The 18,436-nt window shown below is 37.9% G+C and overlaps 1 protein-coding gene across 4 annotated transcripts in view; it reads left to right on the top strand.

Annotated features, from left to right (window-relative positions):
- GRID2 (glutamate ionotropic receptor delta type subunit 2) overlaps window positions 1-18,436 on the top strand; it is a 781,090-nt gene that overhangs the window by 429,888 nt on the left and 332,766 nt on the right. The gene's annotated exons all lie outside the window — the stretch shown is intronic.

Raw genomic sequence — 18,436 nt, 5'->3', positions numbered from 1 at the left:
AGTTCACAGATGCTGAGCAAGCTGATATTTATTTGTTGAGCAGATGAATATTTTCAAGGAATATCATACAAATATATCAGGCTGATGGTGTAGTAATCCACATTTCTGAGGAGGTCCACCCAGGAGGAATGTTTAACTGGCTTCATGTGCTTTCAGCATTAATTAGTATTCCAGATAGATTAGTGAGAGTTGGAGCCCTTAGGTTGCACCAACGCAGTATCATATTTCAGAGCTGTGTAACTGTAGTAAAATCTAACATGAGTTTTGTTCCTCTACCTCTGGCTCTTGTAGTCACATATCTGTCAAACAAGTCAGTCAGAAAGGTTAAATATATTTATAAGGGCCTAAAGATATTTTTCCAGGTGGAACCGTGCACCTCGTGGTGAAGAATTTGGGAGCAGGGAAAAGCTTTTGTGTTACCATCATCAGTCTGTTGCAATATTTGTGCTGCAGCATCTGGGTGTAAGAGAGGCTCCTGCATTTCTCATGGTGATTGGGAGGGAAGGTGAGAAATAAGATGTAATTCTGATTGTAATTTTAGTCTGTGTTGTGAGAAATCAAAACCAGTTCCTCACATGGGTTCAGCCACGCATTCAGTCCCCTGTACCACAGGACAGGGAGGAAATGGATGGTGAGAAGACTGGGGGATCAAGATAAAGTCAGTTTAGTAAGTGAAGCCTGCAAGCAAAGCAAAGCAAAGTAAGGAATTTATTCACTAATTCCCATCGAAAGGCAGATGTCCAGCTAGTTCCTGGGAAGCAGCCTAAGCACACACAACAGTTGCTTGGGGAGACAGTCATAATAACCATCCTCTGATTCCTCCTTCTGTCCTTCTGTTGCTGACATGATGCCGTGTGGTATTGAGTATCCTTCTGGTCAGCTTGGGTCAACTGTGTTGATATGTTCCTCATATCTTAAAGGAGAGCTGTTGATACTGCTTTTTGGTGTCCAGCAGCAGCAGCTGGCAGTGTGCTTCTTCAGTTAAACCATTCAAAGAGCACATATCACTCTGGCAGCAGCGGGTCAATTTTGTTGAGCATCACTTTGGATCATCCGCTGCCAGTGGCCAATGCCTGACCCCCAAACAGTGCAACCCACCTTCCTTTTACCCAGTCTACTCAGAGCTCCGCTTGACGTGGTGACAAGGTTCCTGACTGCCCTCAAGCCTGGCCTTTGCCTTAAAATTCAGCACGCAGAGCAGAGTGTATTACTGGTGTGTCACAGCTCATTGAGCCACATAATAATTCTGCATGCATCACCACTTCCTCCCACAGTAAAAATGCTTGGCGTCCAGGGGTTGCATTATGGTAAAGATGGTATGTGTGCTTCAGGAGCAAAGGTCTCTTAATGTTAATGGATAGCTAAAAAAGCAGCTGTCACATTATATACATTACACAATATATTTGTGATGCATTGGAGATTCTTGTGGGGATGCTAACCGCCCAACTCATCATATGTCCATTTTTAAAATTGTATTGGTTCTTCCAGCTAATACATTTTAAATTCCATTTAAATATTTTATGAGATGCGTGTAAGATAAAAACGGCTTTATTCATAGAAGTGTTTTCTTCTCTCGAGCCTATTAAAATTTCAATTATCAAACATTCCAAGTTCCTCAGCAAAAATTCATAAGGCTTCCAATACATTATTTTACATAAACAAATGGTCATTGTGCCTGTTGAATAGATGTTGCCTGTGTTGCATTAAGTTCTTAGATTCCACTATTGCTCAGATAGGATTCTTAACTTTGCAGCATTGTCTGGCTTTATTTTGCATGTGGCGCAGTAAATGATTAATACTCCAAATGTACCTAGAATATTGTATCTGCTCTGCTTCAGATTCAGCACCAGAAAAGCTCTTTAAAGAGCTTTTCCCCCCTCCTCCTCTCACTTACAAGTAATACACCTATGATGTAACTGAGACACTTTAAACATGAAAGTCTAGATTGTCTCTACACCATCTCTTCAGTTCTCTCACACTAGTACTTCCCCTCTCCAAGCATTTTCCAATAGCTTCATCGCCTTTTCGTTTTAGTATAGCAGTCTCTGCTTCTTATTTTTAGCTTGTCTAAACGCCAACTCTTTTTCTTATTCTTTCTTCCTGATGTTTCTTTGGCTGCCGGGTTTTCAATTGTCATGATTTCACATGATCTAATCTTCTTTGATCGATACCCTATATATCTTTCTCCTCACTGTTTTATAATACCATCTCCTCTTAATTCATCTTCAAAGTATGTAGATGTCTTCTTCCCATTTCTTTCCTAACTTCACATTTCAATTTTCTCATTTCTTCCAGACCTACTTTCTTTTTCAGCCCTACTTTTTTCTTTCTCCTGACGTTCATTCTCTACACCATGTCTTCACTATTATTATTTCCCCCCCCACACACACTTTCTTCCTTCTCTTTGTACTCAGAGGGCCTTGAGTGGATCTAAAAACAAAAAAAAGGATGTTGGCCAGGTGGGGAGGGCTTGCTATGTCATGCTATGTCAACCTCCAAGCCTGTGTGCAAAATGAAAAGATTTGCTTTTTTTTTTTTTTTTTTTCTTTTTTTTTTTTCTTCCCTCTAAATGAAAGCAGAATTTGCTCCATATTACAATCTGGTCAACAAACCAAGATTTTTAAATACATTTCTCAGTTTTGCAGGGCCTAAGCAGCATAGTTTGGTTTGGTTTGGTTTCTGTATGTGTGTTTTTGTTCTGTTTTGGTTTGGTTTTGGTGCTCATTTATAATTTTATGGCAAATCATGTGGAAAATTACTTAAAAGCAAAATAGGAAAAAATCAGACAGGGACTTTCTTGAATCTGATTACAGCAAGCGAGGAATTTTCCTCAAGAAAAAAATAATGACATTAATAACAGATGCTTTGGGCAAATGAGGCCAACATTTGCTTCTGTTTATACTTGATGTGCTCATTAAATATAGATTTAGGTTGCATGAGCTGTTCAGAAAACATAAAATATTTAGCTGGTACTCTAATGTTAATTTGTGGTCACAGGCCCCGCATGTGTAGCGGGATGTCGTATTACAATATTTGTTCTGGAGACCAAACAGAAGATGCGATGATAGACAGTTCTCACGCACTGAATTTCTCCCTAAAATTGGCACTGGAATTTCATCTATAGCCTGTGACATTTCTACGTGGGCAAAAGCCTGCCTGCATGAGCAAACACTCAAAGCAAAAACAATTGTAACGAATTCATGTCACTGACACAAAGCTATTTATTACATTCAACAAATGATCGTGACAGCGACCTACCACACTGCCTAAGCTCAGTCTGTTGTAAATCTGATTCTTTGTTAAGACCTTATGTAGAATAATAATTTCAGGAACATTTCCTGAAGAGCTGTAGGCTTTTGTTGTGGCTGTCAAAATCCTTTCAGTCTAAGAGCAGAAACTTTTAGTCAAGCGGTATATGCTGCTGATTTCAGTTTATCTTTGGCTCATTTGAAGAAATCAGCTTAATTTGCCTTCTCTGGTTATCACAATGCAGCCAAATGGCTGTGTAAGCAGGTGGCAAAAGACTTGAGGACACGAACTTGGCTGAAAAGGTGGAAGCTGTGCCCAAACTATAAGGAGCCTGGGAACAAGGAAATGAGCCAGCATTACTGGGGGAGATGAGGCCATTCCTTTTGGTAGGGAGGTAGATCCAGAGCGAGCTTGGCTAGGGACAGCTGGATGAACTGAAGGAAAATAGCCGAAGAGAGATGTTGAAGTTCAGAGCTGGTTGTGTGGTGAAGAAGTTGAACTTTGCAGTAGAATTTCATTTGGACAGTCAGAGCAACGCAGAGGCCAGAGGATTTGTGCCTGGTGGGAGTTGACAGTAATCTCAGTTTCTGTCAGCGAAGGCATAAATGGGAATATTAGTTATATGGAAAGCAGGAGGAAAGGTGGGTTCAAGGCAGATACTTAGAGGACACAACCAATACCAATTGCTTCTTTTGCGAAGTATCTCCCTTGAGCACACCTTTTCTCCTGCTTTCCATATTAATAAAATACCAATCCATCCAACCCTCAGAGTAAAGACAGCTGGAATGAGTAGAGGCTTTGGGAAAGGAAAAGGTACTGTGTTGCTGGGTTAACTTCAAACTGATGGTGAGTCTTCCAGGAAGACACATCAGAGACAGACTCAGTATCGTTAATCCTGCCCATTCACGCATGGTTTTGGGACAGATACAAGGAATATGTTTTATTTTCTCTTTTTCTTTCTCAAAATCTGTACTTTTGGTTTACTCTTATACCTGGGTATACTTTAGAGATTCTCTCTGCAGTTATTATTTTGAATAATCACATTTTTTCACTTCAAAAACAATATATGCTGACAACTCCATGCAATCCCAGTCTTAAGGACCTGCAGAGTGTTGAAAAGTTTCTGGTAAAAATGCCTACTTGTAAATTTCTTTACACCTTTGATTCTGTAGCAATAAAAGAGTTGAAATTTTAGTATAATTATGCAGCTAACTAAGAACATACTCAAGACACCCACATATCTATTTAATACTGTCCAAACAGTTTGGAGATATATTTAGATAAATACATGTTATCTTTTTTTAATAGAACTGAATAGTTTTAAATGCAGACTAGCCTACTGAGGCTCCTGGTTAATGTGCCTCTGTCATGTTCAACATTTCAGGGATCATATTTCAAAGCAAGTTTATTTTTAAATTGCATTTTAGGCTCTGATACAGTGTCTGCAGTTTGGAAAAGAATCAGCAAATGGGGCTAAGTAAATGCAATCACTTTTATCCTGTCAGTATTAATTTTCCACGCAATATTTGGAATGATTTTATATTCTGTTTAAATGAAATATTTTCAGCTCTCTCAGTGAAAAGATAGCACAGCCTTTGAATATGCACACTGCATGTTTTACCTCTGTGTACTGCTGGTGCCTGCTTGCTAAACAAAGTCATTTATGAGCATAAAGCTGACTCTGTGTTTGAGCAGATTTTTGCTTATAGTTCCTCCACAGTGAGGGCTGGAGAGGCAATAATATTTGCTAATTGTTATACTGCAACTCATTCCTAAAGTAACTTTAATTTTGAAAGTGGAAATGGAAAGTGTGATGATCCCTTTGTTACTTGCAAGACAGATGAATGTAGGAGCTTGTTCACTAAAATAGTTTGATGAATTATATAAATTTCAGTGGCTTGAATTCTTTTGAAAAAAATGAAAAGAATCAGATTATGCATACTATAATTTCCATGGCTAAGGCTGATATAATTGCTATCTCAATTCAGAAGACTATCTTCCTATAAAGATATTTGTACAGTTTAGCCAGTCTGCATCGTGGTGGTAACTGTCACGCTTGGAGATTGTTTTATATTTTTCTATTGAAAAAGGAATGCAGTGAAGCTTCACTTGTGTGTGTGTGTGCTACATAAAGTGAGGTTGTAGAAAGAGGAGTAGAAGCAGACAGATTTTGCTTTTGTGTTTAATCAATCAATAAGCGCAAGGAAGCAATTTTGTCAATTTTAAAAAATAATATATTTTTAAAAATGTACTTGACTTTTAGGGTGTGCTTCTTGTGGAGTAATTTGCTGAGTAGCACAATGGCGTGACTCCCAAAGGCATTGTTGTAGGGAAGCTTCCTGGGCATTTCTTTGATCGAGCAACCAGGGCAGCTCCTTCACCCAGCATCTCAGGCTTGTCCAAATCACATTTAGTGTAAAATGGAGTGCATGTCTAACAGGGAAGGAGATCTTGTTTGAGAGTATGATAAATGTCGCTAAGACTCATTTGCCATATATCTAGAAAAGAAACAATTCAAACATGATCTTAGGGCACTATAAAATGAATGTCATTGCCATTCTCTGCAGGCTAGCTATAGGGAAGGATACTGTTTACACAAGAATATTTATGTATTATGTTTTCTTTTGCTGCTGGTAGCATTTTCTGTTGAGAAAATTTTTCTCTTTCTTCTTTTGCCTTTGTATAACTCATAAGGTTTTAAGAGCCGGAGTTCTATTTTTCTCCATGCACTATGTCCTGTTTTATATTGAGGAACATCTTTCCTTATATCCTCTTTATGAGGGAGGTCAAACCGCGGAAGAGGGCTTCAGAGAGGCTATGGGATTTCCATCCCTGGAGATTTCCAATCTCAGCAGGATGATGCCCTGAGCAACTGGATCTAATTTTGAAGTTAGCCTTGCCCTTAGCAGGGGGTTGAACTAGATGACCTTAGGAGGTCCTTTCTAACATAAGTTTTTCTGCTTTTCTGTGGTTATTGGAACTGAGATGTGTTTTTTCAAGTTAATTATAAAGATAATATTAGATAGCCCTGAGACTGACCTGTCTGTGCAACAGAGTGGTGGGAATATATCATTAATTTATAGAACAACTTTTTTTATGACTATTCTTAAGTACCTTACCAAGGATTTCAACTTACAGAGAAATAGGAGGGCGATGGCTTACCGCTAAAAGAAGCATGACTAAAGGCTATGAAGGAGGAACAGCTGTCTCTAGTGATGGAAATCTCTGCCACCTAGCATTTTTATTTTATTTATTTATTTTTATTTTTTTGCCAATACAGAAATTGGGAACAATGAAAACTGTTTAGCTTAAGTTTTGCTTACAAGCCTTATCTGTTAATGTATTTTCATGTTGCTTCTAATGTGCAAGTATACATTTGCCTTTTAATTTACCTTTCATATAACTATTTATCAGCCTGCTTAAAGAACAGTTAGTGAAATACCCTATTTGTATCTAACCTTTCATAATGCCTTTAATAGGTAGTGTTCAAAGAGGTTGTTGAATTGCGGTTTTGTAGAGCTGTCTCAAGGTAAAACTTGCTCATTTTGTTAAGTAGCAAAAGCAGTGGAGGAAATGAACTTTTAGTTACCCTTAAATAAATATATCTACTGTTGCATTTATATACACAATTCTCTTATTTTTATCAACCTAAAAATACTCTGTTATCAGCTAATAAGTGAAGAAGGCATTTAAAATATTGTTAATGCAGCAATATTGATGTTGCAGAGCCTTTTGCTGAAGACAGCATTTCCAAGCAGTTAAGGAGATACCTGGTTTTAGGAGTCCGTGCTTTCTCACCTCGAACAGCTCTAAGCTTTAAAACAGAAAGCTAGTCCTCCAGATGAGGCACCCCGTTGCCACTGTTGATCTCTGGTTTGTACAGGAGCTGTAAAACTGCTCTGGGCAGGACTTCCCTAATTCACTGTAAGAGAGAAGTGGAGCCTGTATTTCACAGAACCCTAAGGACTGCACTTTCTAGCAATTGCTCCACGCTGTGAGGCACATGGGGGTACCTTTGCACAATTTTTCCTCCTTTCCTTCTTTCACCGTTGCAACCAGTTTGCTAGTTATTAGTAGGGGAAGCAAAAAGAAGGTATGAGCTAGCAACAGGACTTTCTTCAGTATGTTGTCCCTGGATTTCTGGACCTTTTCCGGAAAAGTGTGTTAGTTACTGGTTTAGTAAGTTTGAGGATTGCTTTGTTGTATTTTTCCATGAACTTAACTATTACAGGGGAACAAGACGAGGAACAAAAAGGATGGCCCGTATTATAAATATGAATTTATTTGGCAAAGTGAAAGAATCATGTTTAACTAACTTACAAATTAAAGACAGTAGCAATGTTCAGTGACATTAAAAATCCCTGGAAGTGTGCAAGAACAAAATCTTCCCTGACTGTACTTAGGGCAAGAAATAATGGAAGTAGATTGCAGCAAGGGAGTTTGAGGTTAGATATTAAGAAACACTTTTAAACCATAAAGATTGTGAAGCGTTGAAATAGATTGCCTCTGGAGACTGCATTAGTTCCATCTTTTGAAGGTTTTTAAGAATAGATTAGACAAATATCTGATGGGAATACTTTATATATAGTTGATCCTGCTGTGGGGACTTAAATGACCTCTTAAGATCCATCAGCTGTCTTTTTATGATTCTTTGTAAATAGGGTGAATTTTGCTGACTTCTCAAGAGGCTTGCTGAAAACCAAATCTTCTACATATTCTTTGGTACGAGTCCTACACAATCAAAAATACGATATGTTCAAAAATACAGTGGATTATGTATTATGCTTAATCATATTGTACTTGGTCATTATGTTTGTAGTTGGAAGGATAACATTAATTCTTGCTCAATACTAACAGTCAAGAAGTTTGGTGCAGGGAAAACATGATAGAAAGTAATGGGCTTGTTTTGTCAAAAGAAATTTGCAATTGGAAAAATTATGGAACAGATCCATATACCCTGATTACATTGTATGGATTTGGATTAGAATTATCTCACAGAAATATAATGGGAAAATTGACATTTCAGTTAAAGCAAAGGCTCTTTTTAATTCCAAGCTTTACATTTACAAGGTGTTTCCCAACATAAGTCAAAGCACAAAGCATGATAATTGTGTGTTTTTTTTTTTAATGTCATAATGTGTCAAAATACAATACATTTTATTTTTTTTTAATTGTGAAAATCAGTAAAGGCAGCATTGCCTAGTAGTGATTGTTGATTGTTTTATAATAAAACAGTTGGATGCAATGAAATGATGGCGTTTTAATGTGACATTATATGCATATATTAATGAAAAGAGTTGCTCACTGAGTTACTATACTGACTACACTGACTGCTAAGCCTGCTCTTCCCAAACCAAAGCATCCTTGACATTTCAGTGAAAAAGTGATACCTTTCATTCTGCCACTTTCAAAACAGCCAGTCTCTTCTAGCCTCCTTGAAAACTGTAACAGAATACTTCGTGTTGACACCAGAGGTGTAACAATGGAGAAAATAATAGTCTAAGCTAGTGAAAGTAGTCAGGCATTGGAACGGGTTGTCCAGGGAAGTGGTGAAGTCACCGTCATTGGAGGGTGTTTAAGGAAAGGTTGGACGTGGTGCTTAGGGATATGGTTTAGTGGGTGACAGTGGTGGTAGGGGGATGCTTGGACCAGATGATCTTGAAGGTCTTTTACAACCTTAACAATTTTATGAATGTAAACAAAGCAAATTTTAACAGTTAAATGATGTGTTGTTGGTGGGGTTTTTTTTGGTCATTTTTTATTTTATCTGCCACATTATTAAGTATCCAATTAAACATTAAATAAATGCATTTTTTTCTTACTGGCACATTAGGGTTACTGCCCTGCATTTTTGTTTTTCTGTACCTCATTGGTGTTTCTACATCCCTACACCTGACTCTAAACATGATCACCTGGGTATGATCAGGTTCTGTGTTGTATTAGGAACTGAAGAAGCAGATAAATTACTTCTTCAGAGGAAACCTTACTTTTGCCACCTATAACTAAGGAGCCAACAGTAACTGGTAGAATTTTTGGCATGCTTGAGGTACGCATATAGGACGAATTTCCTAGAAGGGCAATGAATATAAAACTGCTATTAACATTACAATAGCCACTTTATACCGTGAATTTCCTGCCATCCAGAAATAGAATCATGAAGTATTAGGTAATGTAATGGATTTAAGAAAATGCAGAATGATTTGAGTGTGAGTGAATAATCTCTTCTTGCATATTTAGCAGAAACATATTAGTGTGAAGTTTTCAATACGGTGGCATGGTAAAGAAATAGTTACAATCTATTACAGTAACCAAAGGAGAAACAGCAGTCTATTGTAAGCAATATTTTAAATAAATTATACTTTCTGAAATTACTGAAGAGCGAACTAAAATAAAAATAAAACAATGAATATTGAAATAACTTAGAGGAGGGTATTGGTTTAGGTGAGAAATGACATGAGACAGGTTAGATAAAAACAGCTTAGTGATTTTTGAGATGAGCATAAAACTTTCAATAAACAGAGAAAAGAATGTGTAGTTATGTAAGTACAACCTGCTGTATATTCAAATGTTTAAATCACTACATCAGTGCATCGTCACACAAAATGCAAAGATGTGTCAAATTTGCATTACAACAACCACAACCAGGTGAAATTCACATGTGACAGAATCTTCCCTTAAGAGAAGGAGGGTGGTGTAAGTCAGTCAGAGCGAAGCCATCACCAAAGGTCCCATTTCGGCTCCCAGCTCTGTCGGGGCCACACGCGATCTTTGGACACAACACGGTACATCTGGAGCTGCAGCACTGGTCTCTGCAGTGTGCTGAGAGTCAGAGGAGCTTTTTATTTATTTGCTAAGTACTGTGTGAAGTTGTCTTTCCGATGTCTCAGCTGGCATCGCTCTCACAGTCATTAAATTGTGGCACAGGCTCTGGTGTAGGCACAATGATTCCCATATGCCCTGTCTAATCAGCTGGTGGTGGGTGCCTGGGCATTAATTAACGTTGTTATAAGTAGGAGGAGGAAAAAAAAAGATCCGAAGGGGATAAGTGAGTATAAAAAATGCACAGCTTATCAGCAGCTGTATAGGTTACCTTTTCCAAATTGTGCCAGTTTAAAACTAAAGCTAATTCGAAGAGTAAATTACAGGGGAACAAAGAAATGGTTGTTTCACTTTATTTATTTATTTTGTGGTTTGGGGATCACAGTTTGGGGGGGGGGGGGGAAGTTCTGATTGATACTGACTTTATAATGAAATACCTTTGTAATAATAAGACCTGTAAAAGCCCATGCTTTGGTGACAGCACAGGTTTGAGGCTCACTGAATGGTGAAGCTGTGAAAGCTCATTCTTACTCTGACAGTATTTTAAAACTTTCCCTTACAAAATGAGGATTTTATCCTTTGGTTTGTAAGTATGCTTGTACATATATGCTTTTTAATACAGTTTATTCACGTGATGGGAAAGACTCTTTTGAAATCTTTCGTATTAGTTCAGTTTAGATACTTGGCCTTAGCTTATTGATTGAGAACTTCGAGAATGATAAAATATTTGAAGAAGGGGGAGAAAAAGCTATTAGATCATAAAATCTGTTTTTCTGCTGACGTTCACACAGATAGGTATATTTGATGTTCAACTCCAGCTCAACATGATCTTAGCTAAAGGGTTAAAACTTTATAGTAACTCAACTTTTGAAGCTTTCAGCGGGGTACAAACACATCGTTGTGTCCATCCATAATAATTTTACTACAGGTAGCTTTCTGAATCGCAGATAGGTGTCTTCCAGGTGGTTTTATTTTCACATGATGAGAGGATATGTATTGTATGTGAAAGTAAAGAAGGTCATTTAAGAAGACAGATGCCTCTTTTCAGGTTTGATTTCATTGTCCACATTTGCAAACCATAAAATTAATGTTTATGCAAAATAATTGAGGCAAAAGCACAATTACATTGTGGTAATGAGAAAAACAGAAGGAAAAGTGTGTTTATGGAATGATATAAAATAAGACCTCTGGTTTATATAACCATATTTTCTAACTGAGGAAATGTATGTATTCTAGCTGGTTCCAAACTTTTTTTTTCTTTGTTAAATTAAGTAGTTAAAACACATTAACTGAAATATTAACTTTCTCCTTATGTCTTTAGACACTTTAAGGGAAAGGAGGCTTTGCTGTAGCTGAAAAAGCTATTCATGTTTTAATAAAATGCAGTGGTGCATACATAAGTTTATATCCTAAGGTAAAAAGCATGTGTTCATCTCATTTTCCTATTGCTCTACATGGTAATTTTTGTATATAATTTCAAGTTGGCTGAGATCTGGGCCTGATATATAGTCGGTTGCAACTGGGAAATCGATATCAAACAGTTCTGATCAACCACATGAGATATTTGGAGAGTTGGGAGAAATAAAAGAAAATAAAGGAAAGAAGGTATATGAAGGTATTGTCAAAGTTGTGATAGTCATTTAAATAAAATGTAACATCTGGCTGATTGCCAAGCAATTCATTGGGCAGGTGCATGATGATTTTAGCACTGCAGTTATGCCAGGTTTTATTATCTTTGCCCCGTTTAATTATCAAACAGGAACATTTGTGAGAACTTTTAGGAAATTAACTTTTGGAGAAAACATGTTTTTTAGTGTAGTTTGTGGGTTTTGATCATTTTTACTCTGCTGTTTGTATAGTTCTGCATCTAGTGTTTCTAAAAGAAAAAAAAATCACTCACTCTGCAAGAAATCCTTTTTTAAAATGTAAATGGAGATTTTTGTAAGCCTGCCTATCTGTGTGGGCCCACAGCAGCACATCACTCGCTGACCTTCCCAGAAAGCAGAGTTCTGCCACAAGCTGTGCCTGAGCTTGTGTATGGTCTCACTGTCTTCTGCAGTAAAAAGGCACAATTCTTTCTGATGTGGAGTGGCAGAATCTCGCCACTAGAAATGAAACCAGTATCATCACCTCTTTGCTTGCTGAGTTATTCCCTTTGACATTGATCTTTACGCTTTAGCTGCAGCAGAAAAATGGCAAAAGCTAGGGCAGGAGGAAATGTCCCCTGACTGCCGTAGAGCAAACCTGGACCTCCGGCATGGGTTTAAGAGTGGAATTCAGAACTGAGGTGGTGACTTGGGGATCTTGTTGAACTACTAATGCCTTAAAACCAGTAGGGGAGGGAGAGACAGCAGCAGCTCTATCAGTGCTAGGTCAGATAGTGGTCAGTGTCATGTAAAACATGGGGCCAGATCTTCTTGCTTTGCCTGATTTTTTTTTTTATTTTTTTTTTTTTTTAAGTTTGTTGTTGTTGTGGGAGTCTATTGATGTATTTAAGATTGCCTGGCGAATACAGGAAGACTGAAAATAAGTAATTCTATAGGGCTTTTACTTTCCTTCTGTCAACAGCGACCACTCCACCTCCAAGCTCACAGCTACAATATCCTTACCAAAGGCTTTTAGTCTTACCAAACTGAGCTATCAGAATAGCTTTGTTTGTTTGTGTGGGGGGGAGTTTCAGTGCGGTGCAGAAGACTGAACTTAGATCGTTTCTGAAATAAGGAAGCAGCAAATACTGGCTTTAGCACCATATTTCCCTGGTCCTTATCCTACCTCATGCGTTACACTTTCCAAACCATGCAGCATGCAGGTAGCAGCTTGCAAGATCAAGGGAATATGATGGGTGGCATGTGAGTGGCATAGAGTCCCTTACAGGGATAAAAGAGCTGGAGATCAAAAGGGAATCCAAGTTGAGGTAAACAAGGGTGGGAGAAAACCTTGTAACACCAGTGCTGGAGTAGAAGTTTGTCAGGCTGGGTTGTTTGAGGACACTTTGGCTGATAATGAAAGAAATATATATATTTTTAAAGATCATTTGAATATTTGGTTTAATGCATTATTCTATCAAATGGGCAAGCATGCCCTTCAGAGTTAGGGAGTCACACTGCTCTAGAGCAGGAGTCTGAGACAGGATTGGCCGCTAATGAACAAAAGAAATAGGAAAAAAAAAAAAAAAGAGTGCAGATCAGAAATAAATGTTTGCACTTAAATGTGTTTGAAAGTCAGCGTCAGTGGTCCAATATGAATTGGAGGGCTCAAGAATCTCTGGAGCTGTTCTGGTGGCTTTCAGCTCAGATGTCAGTCAGCCTATGCAGTGAATAGGTTCAACGAGATTTTTGTTACTTTGAATCGTATCTGATTTCAAACACTGTTATTCATTTCTTGTAAGGCTTCCTAAGGTCCGAACCAGAAAATGTATTTGGAGCCAGGAATTAAAATGTAATGCTTTTTCTTTGAAAAATGGAGCAGGACTGAGAGTGATAAATCTTCATTTTTAATGTGAGAACTCTTCTTTTAGCCTTGGTCTTCAGGATGTTATGTTTCCTGAGCACTTTGAATGAAGGGTATTTTTTAAAACTAATTTTCAGATACTTTTAGCAGCTATATCTTTAATACCAATAAGAAATTGTTTGGAAAACTGCTGTGAAAACTGAAAACAGGGGGCTTGGGCACCTAGCCTGATTCACTGAACTATAGATAGCTTTCAGCAGACATGAGCTGTAGAAAGCATCAGGTGGAGAAAAATAGCAAAAAGAATTAGCAGTAAGTATGAGAGAAGTCTTTTGTTAAAGAAATTGACTTCTCTTTGTCCTAGCATAGTGACTTATACTAGTTTTTCTACCTGCCTTCCAATCTTTTTCTTAGTACATATACTCGTATTTAATGATGTTCCGATTTATTGACCACTTCCAATTGGCTTAAGTCATGTCTATCCTTCGCTATTTGAATAAGGGTTTTATTTTATTGGTTTTAAAGGTTTTATTTAAAGGTTTTATTTTATTTGAACCCTTTTAAAGGTTTTATTTTATTTGAATAAACCTTTTGTTCCCGTGACTATCTGTGATGATAGCAGGCTGTCATTCTCACATTCACTGTTCAACCTCATACATTTATTTTGGAATATGCTTCCTCTGCAAAACAGTGAGGGAGCAGAGGACTGAGGACTGACTTCTTGCTAGTAGCCTTAGGTTCACTGTGATTAAACAAGAAAATCCTTTTTATAGATATTTCAATGGAATGTAAAATCTATAGTGGCAGTATACAAATGCAGTGAGGTTCAGCTGAGGTTTTGTGACTGACTTTTCAAACACAGCACTATTAGAAAAATAGCTGAAATTCAGATCTGCTGAACTCTGCAGGTTATTTTTAGTCATGGAGTTTTAATAAAATAGGGTTCTTGAGGAGAGATACAATTGCGTTGTAAAAAGTTGAGAGATATAAACAAGATGAATAACATTATTTATTGTCTTGCTGTTTCTCACAGGGGAAAAGTTCTTTAGACACTCTCAAATGATTCATGGAATCATTTGAGAGTGTCTAAAGAAACAAAAGAGTGGTGTATGGGCAGTGGGACTCACAACTTCTAGGACTTCTGTAGGCAACAAGTTTCAGAGAGTTCAAAAAGTGGGGCTTTTGTACACTTGTCTTGGTGTAATTCCTGCTGTCTGGGAGAGAAGCAGCACAGGGAAAAAGCAGATAAATCTGTACATTAGGTAGTAAAGTGGGGAGCAAGTTAATGCTTTTATCCAATTTATATGCCATAACCAGATCCAAACTGCCTAGCATATTTTTCAGAGCAGTGTACTAATGCCTCTTTAAAATCCATTCAGAAATCTAGTTGCAGACAAATGAGGCGTAAGAAAAGATGGCAGGCTCTGCAACCAGCAAGTGTGCTGAACAGATACTGCGTGGTTTGTATGAATATGGACGAAGAGTAAGAACAGGAAATGAATAATTGGAGGGTCTGTGTGTGTCACAGTACGTGTGTGGTGTAGAATCTGATCGTTTCCCTCAGGTGAAGCCCTTTAACCTCCATCCCAAATAGATGGTGCTTTGCTTTATGAATAGCCTGGTTATCCCCCCGGGGGAAGAGTAATGCTGTTTGTCAGAGTGGCAAAATCTAGCTCCTTGAATCCAAACCGGTGACATATCTTGTTTACTTTATCACTGCTTCCTTTTGTAATCGATCTGAAAGTTCAGCTGTTGCAGAAAAGTGACAAATGGTTGTTGCCCGGTATCTGTGGAAACTATCTGGGAGCCTTTGTAAAGACTGGGGAGGCTGTTGCTGGTAAAGATGTAATCTAATGAATGGCGGAGCAATTGCAATCTGAGAGGCAGAATGGAGTTGTAAAACAAAAAATGAAAGAAACATTGGAGAATGTGTGAGGAAATCAGATAAACCTCTCATTTATTTCGTATGGAAAAGGATAAGATACTGACCATTGTGTTTGGCCGCAGGTTTGCCAATGCATTTTCACACAAACACTGATTTCTTTTCCTTGGAGCATGGTTCTTCTCAAGAGATGTCTGAAATAAAATGTATGGGACCATTTCTCCTTACTGCCCTCTCCCAGCATTTAAAGGAAACATAAATGTGGGTGCAATAAAGGTAATGTTTTCATTTTACCCTAGGTTAAACTGGATCTACTGAGAAATAACATTTATACAAATAGCTTTATGTGCGTCTAGGAAAATGTGAAGAAAAAAAAAGTCCATGAAATATTAAAATAAAGGAGATATCCCAAGTTCAGCTGCTCTTGACATGCTGCAGCAAAGTGTGGAAGTGCAGCCTTAATTTATGTTTAACCAAAGTAGCTTAAGCACTAAAAGAATGTGGGAAAAACAAACAAACAAACAAAAAAAAACAACCAACCAAACAAAAAAAACAACTATATACTGTTGACAAAAAATTTTCTCAAATGAAGGGATTATGGAGCAGTGTATTTCAGTGATTCTATTAAAATGGTAATAAAGGGTTAAGAAAGAAACCCAAGATGGGAAAAAAATAATAAAAAGAAAAAATCCCAGAAATCGAGTCACCAGTTGGGTGGGTGCTCTTTGTAAAACAAAGGTGCTTCGAATGCATGTAGAGAGCCCAGAAAATTGTCCACAGCTGCTTGGAGCTACTATTTGAGGTGTTTCTTGTAGGTTCCTGGTTGGAGGTTTTACCTAGTTCCTGGCAGGGCTTGATGAGAGAGACTCAAAATTCAGTGAAGTTGCAGGTGAGATTACATGAGCTGCCTACATGCAGGGTCTTTCTATATTTACAGACATCACTGAATGTGGAAGGTCAGGGTCAGTCCCATGGGGAAGCGATGGGCATCAATCCAGTTTAAGTCAGCTTCAAACACTTCAAAACCTTACTCAGAGATCTCCTATAGCTCAGTTCTTTCTACTGAAATTGTGTTGCTTTGCACCTGTAGCACTAGAAGAACAGATCAACATTAATACCTTCTTGCATATTTAGCCACTAACTGAGAACTTTTAAGTGTTACTTACTATTGCTATCAAATATGGCATATTTACACACATAACCGTGAAAATGTACTGTGGATTTGCTCATCTTAATGATTGGCAGGGAGGTGGGATTCTCAAACAAAATGTAGACTGAACACCTTTTTAAATCTATTTGCCAAGGTATCTCCTAGGGCTTCCGGTGGAATTGTGTTGTGCTTCTGGTTCCTTCAACTGGTGTTACTTAAAACTGCATTTAGACCAAAAATTAAATCCCACGCATTTCAAACTGACAACATGGACTTCTCAGCATCTTAAAATAGATAATTGAAAATTATATTTAATTTTTTAAAAATAATCTTATTTAAAAATACAGCTCTCCTCTGTGTAAAGCCAAATTAAATAGATAAATCTTTCTACTAGCATAGGGCAAAGAGGAAGCATGTTTTATTCATGTAACAGTCTGCTGTTTCACACTGATGCAAATAAGGCAACATGTGAACTAACAGCTGCTCTCAAACAGATTGCTGCATGTCACAATCTGCTAAAGGAGCACAGCTGGAGAAATCTGCAGAACATTTTTAACTGTAAATCAAACAAACTAGGAAAGCATTAAGTACTGTACATATAATAGCATTGATGTTTACAAAGGGTTTCCCGTGCTCTGCGTAGGGAGAATGGTTTCTGTTCTTAGGCTGCCTTCAATAAAATATTCAGCCAACCCAAGCCAGTGAATACCCAAGGTATTCGTTCCAATCTCAAGCACTTCGCTGTCTGTTGCTACCATGCAGATGTTCTAGCAGGGCTGTGCAGGCTTACGTTTTATCTGTCGCAATGTGAAAACCACTCTAACTTGAACTTTCCTTGTGTCCTTCTTTTCAGTAAGACTTTGGTCTAGGAAGCCAACAGGCACTCAAATAAGTACTCATATCAACCCTAGGACAAGCTGCCTGACTCAGAAGTGAAGTCAAATTTGTCAAGCAGATTTGTTAGTTGTATTATTGCTTGAGGACAGAACTTCTTTGCTTTTTGCTTCTCTTAGCAGGGAGAGGTAACACTGAAGAACTTACTGTTCTTGACCCTGGCTACATACTAGCCTGGCCTTCTTTTGACTGGCAGATGCTAGCTGGTAAGCTGAGGCAAAAGTCACAGTGGGAAGTGCTGAAAACAGAAGCATTCGGGATGGTCAGTTAAGTGTGTGAGCTTAGAGGTCATTAGGCTAGTAGATAAAAGTGAAATCCATGTCTTATGCCTCTGTACACTGGAGATTCAATGAATAAATATTTGTAGAGTTGCTGAAAGCAGAACAGACCTCAGCATACAGCCATATCAATCTTTGAAAAAGCATTCGGCTGTTTCTCTGAGATGGTCTTCATCATGTTGCACCATAGGAGCAGGGCGTAGATACATTTGTGTGTAAGATATGCTATAAAATAAATGTTAAGTGGTATATTTGAAGTGTTGTAAATTGTTGCATTGTTTACAGCTAGGAACTGCATTGCAGGTAATTGCTTATGCCTAAATATTTACATACCTTTCAGCAGCATTAAGACTTTTGACTGGAAGACAATTATCTACCTAGTGCCTTTAAAGATTAACTTTTGACTGTAGTCTTGTTTTTTTTTTTTTTTCTTTTCTTTTCTTACTATATCAAGTAACATTTGGTTCTTCATAACTTCAGACACTTGCTTTCCTTTTATAGATCAGTGCTGTAAGTGACTGTAAGTGCTTAAAGGGCCTGATTCAGCAGAGCATCTTAACAGGTACATGCAAACTTTGCTGCGTCAGTAGTATTGCATGGAGAATGCCATTCTGTTTGCTGCCTGTGTTTTTCTCCAGAAGTGACTTCTGTATATAGCCACTTGTAGTGTAAGAGTATTCCTGGCATTTCAATGAGAGCAGAAACCTATTTCCA

This window comes from Anas platyrhynchos, chromosome 4, assembly GCF_047663525.1.
Source record: "Anas platyrhynchos isolate ZD024472 breed Pekin duck chromosome 4, IASCAAS_PekinDuck_T2T, whole genome shotgun sequence".
NCBI classification, from domain to species: domain Eukaryota; kingdom Metazoa; phylum Chordata; class Aves; order Anseriformes; family Anatidae; genus Anas; species Anas platyrhynchos.
This window is presented reverse-complemented; position numbering and strand designations above follow the sequence as displayed.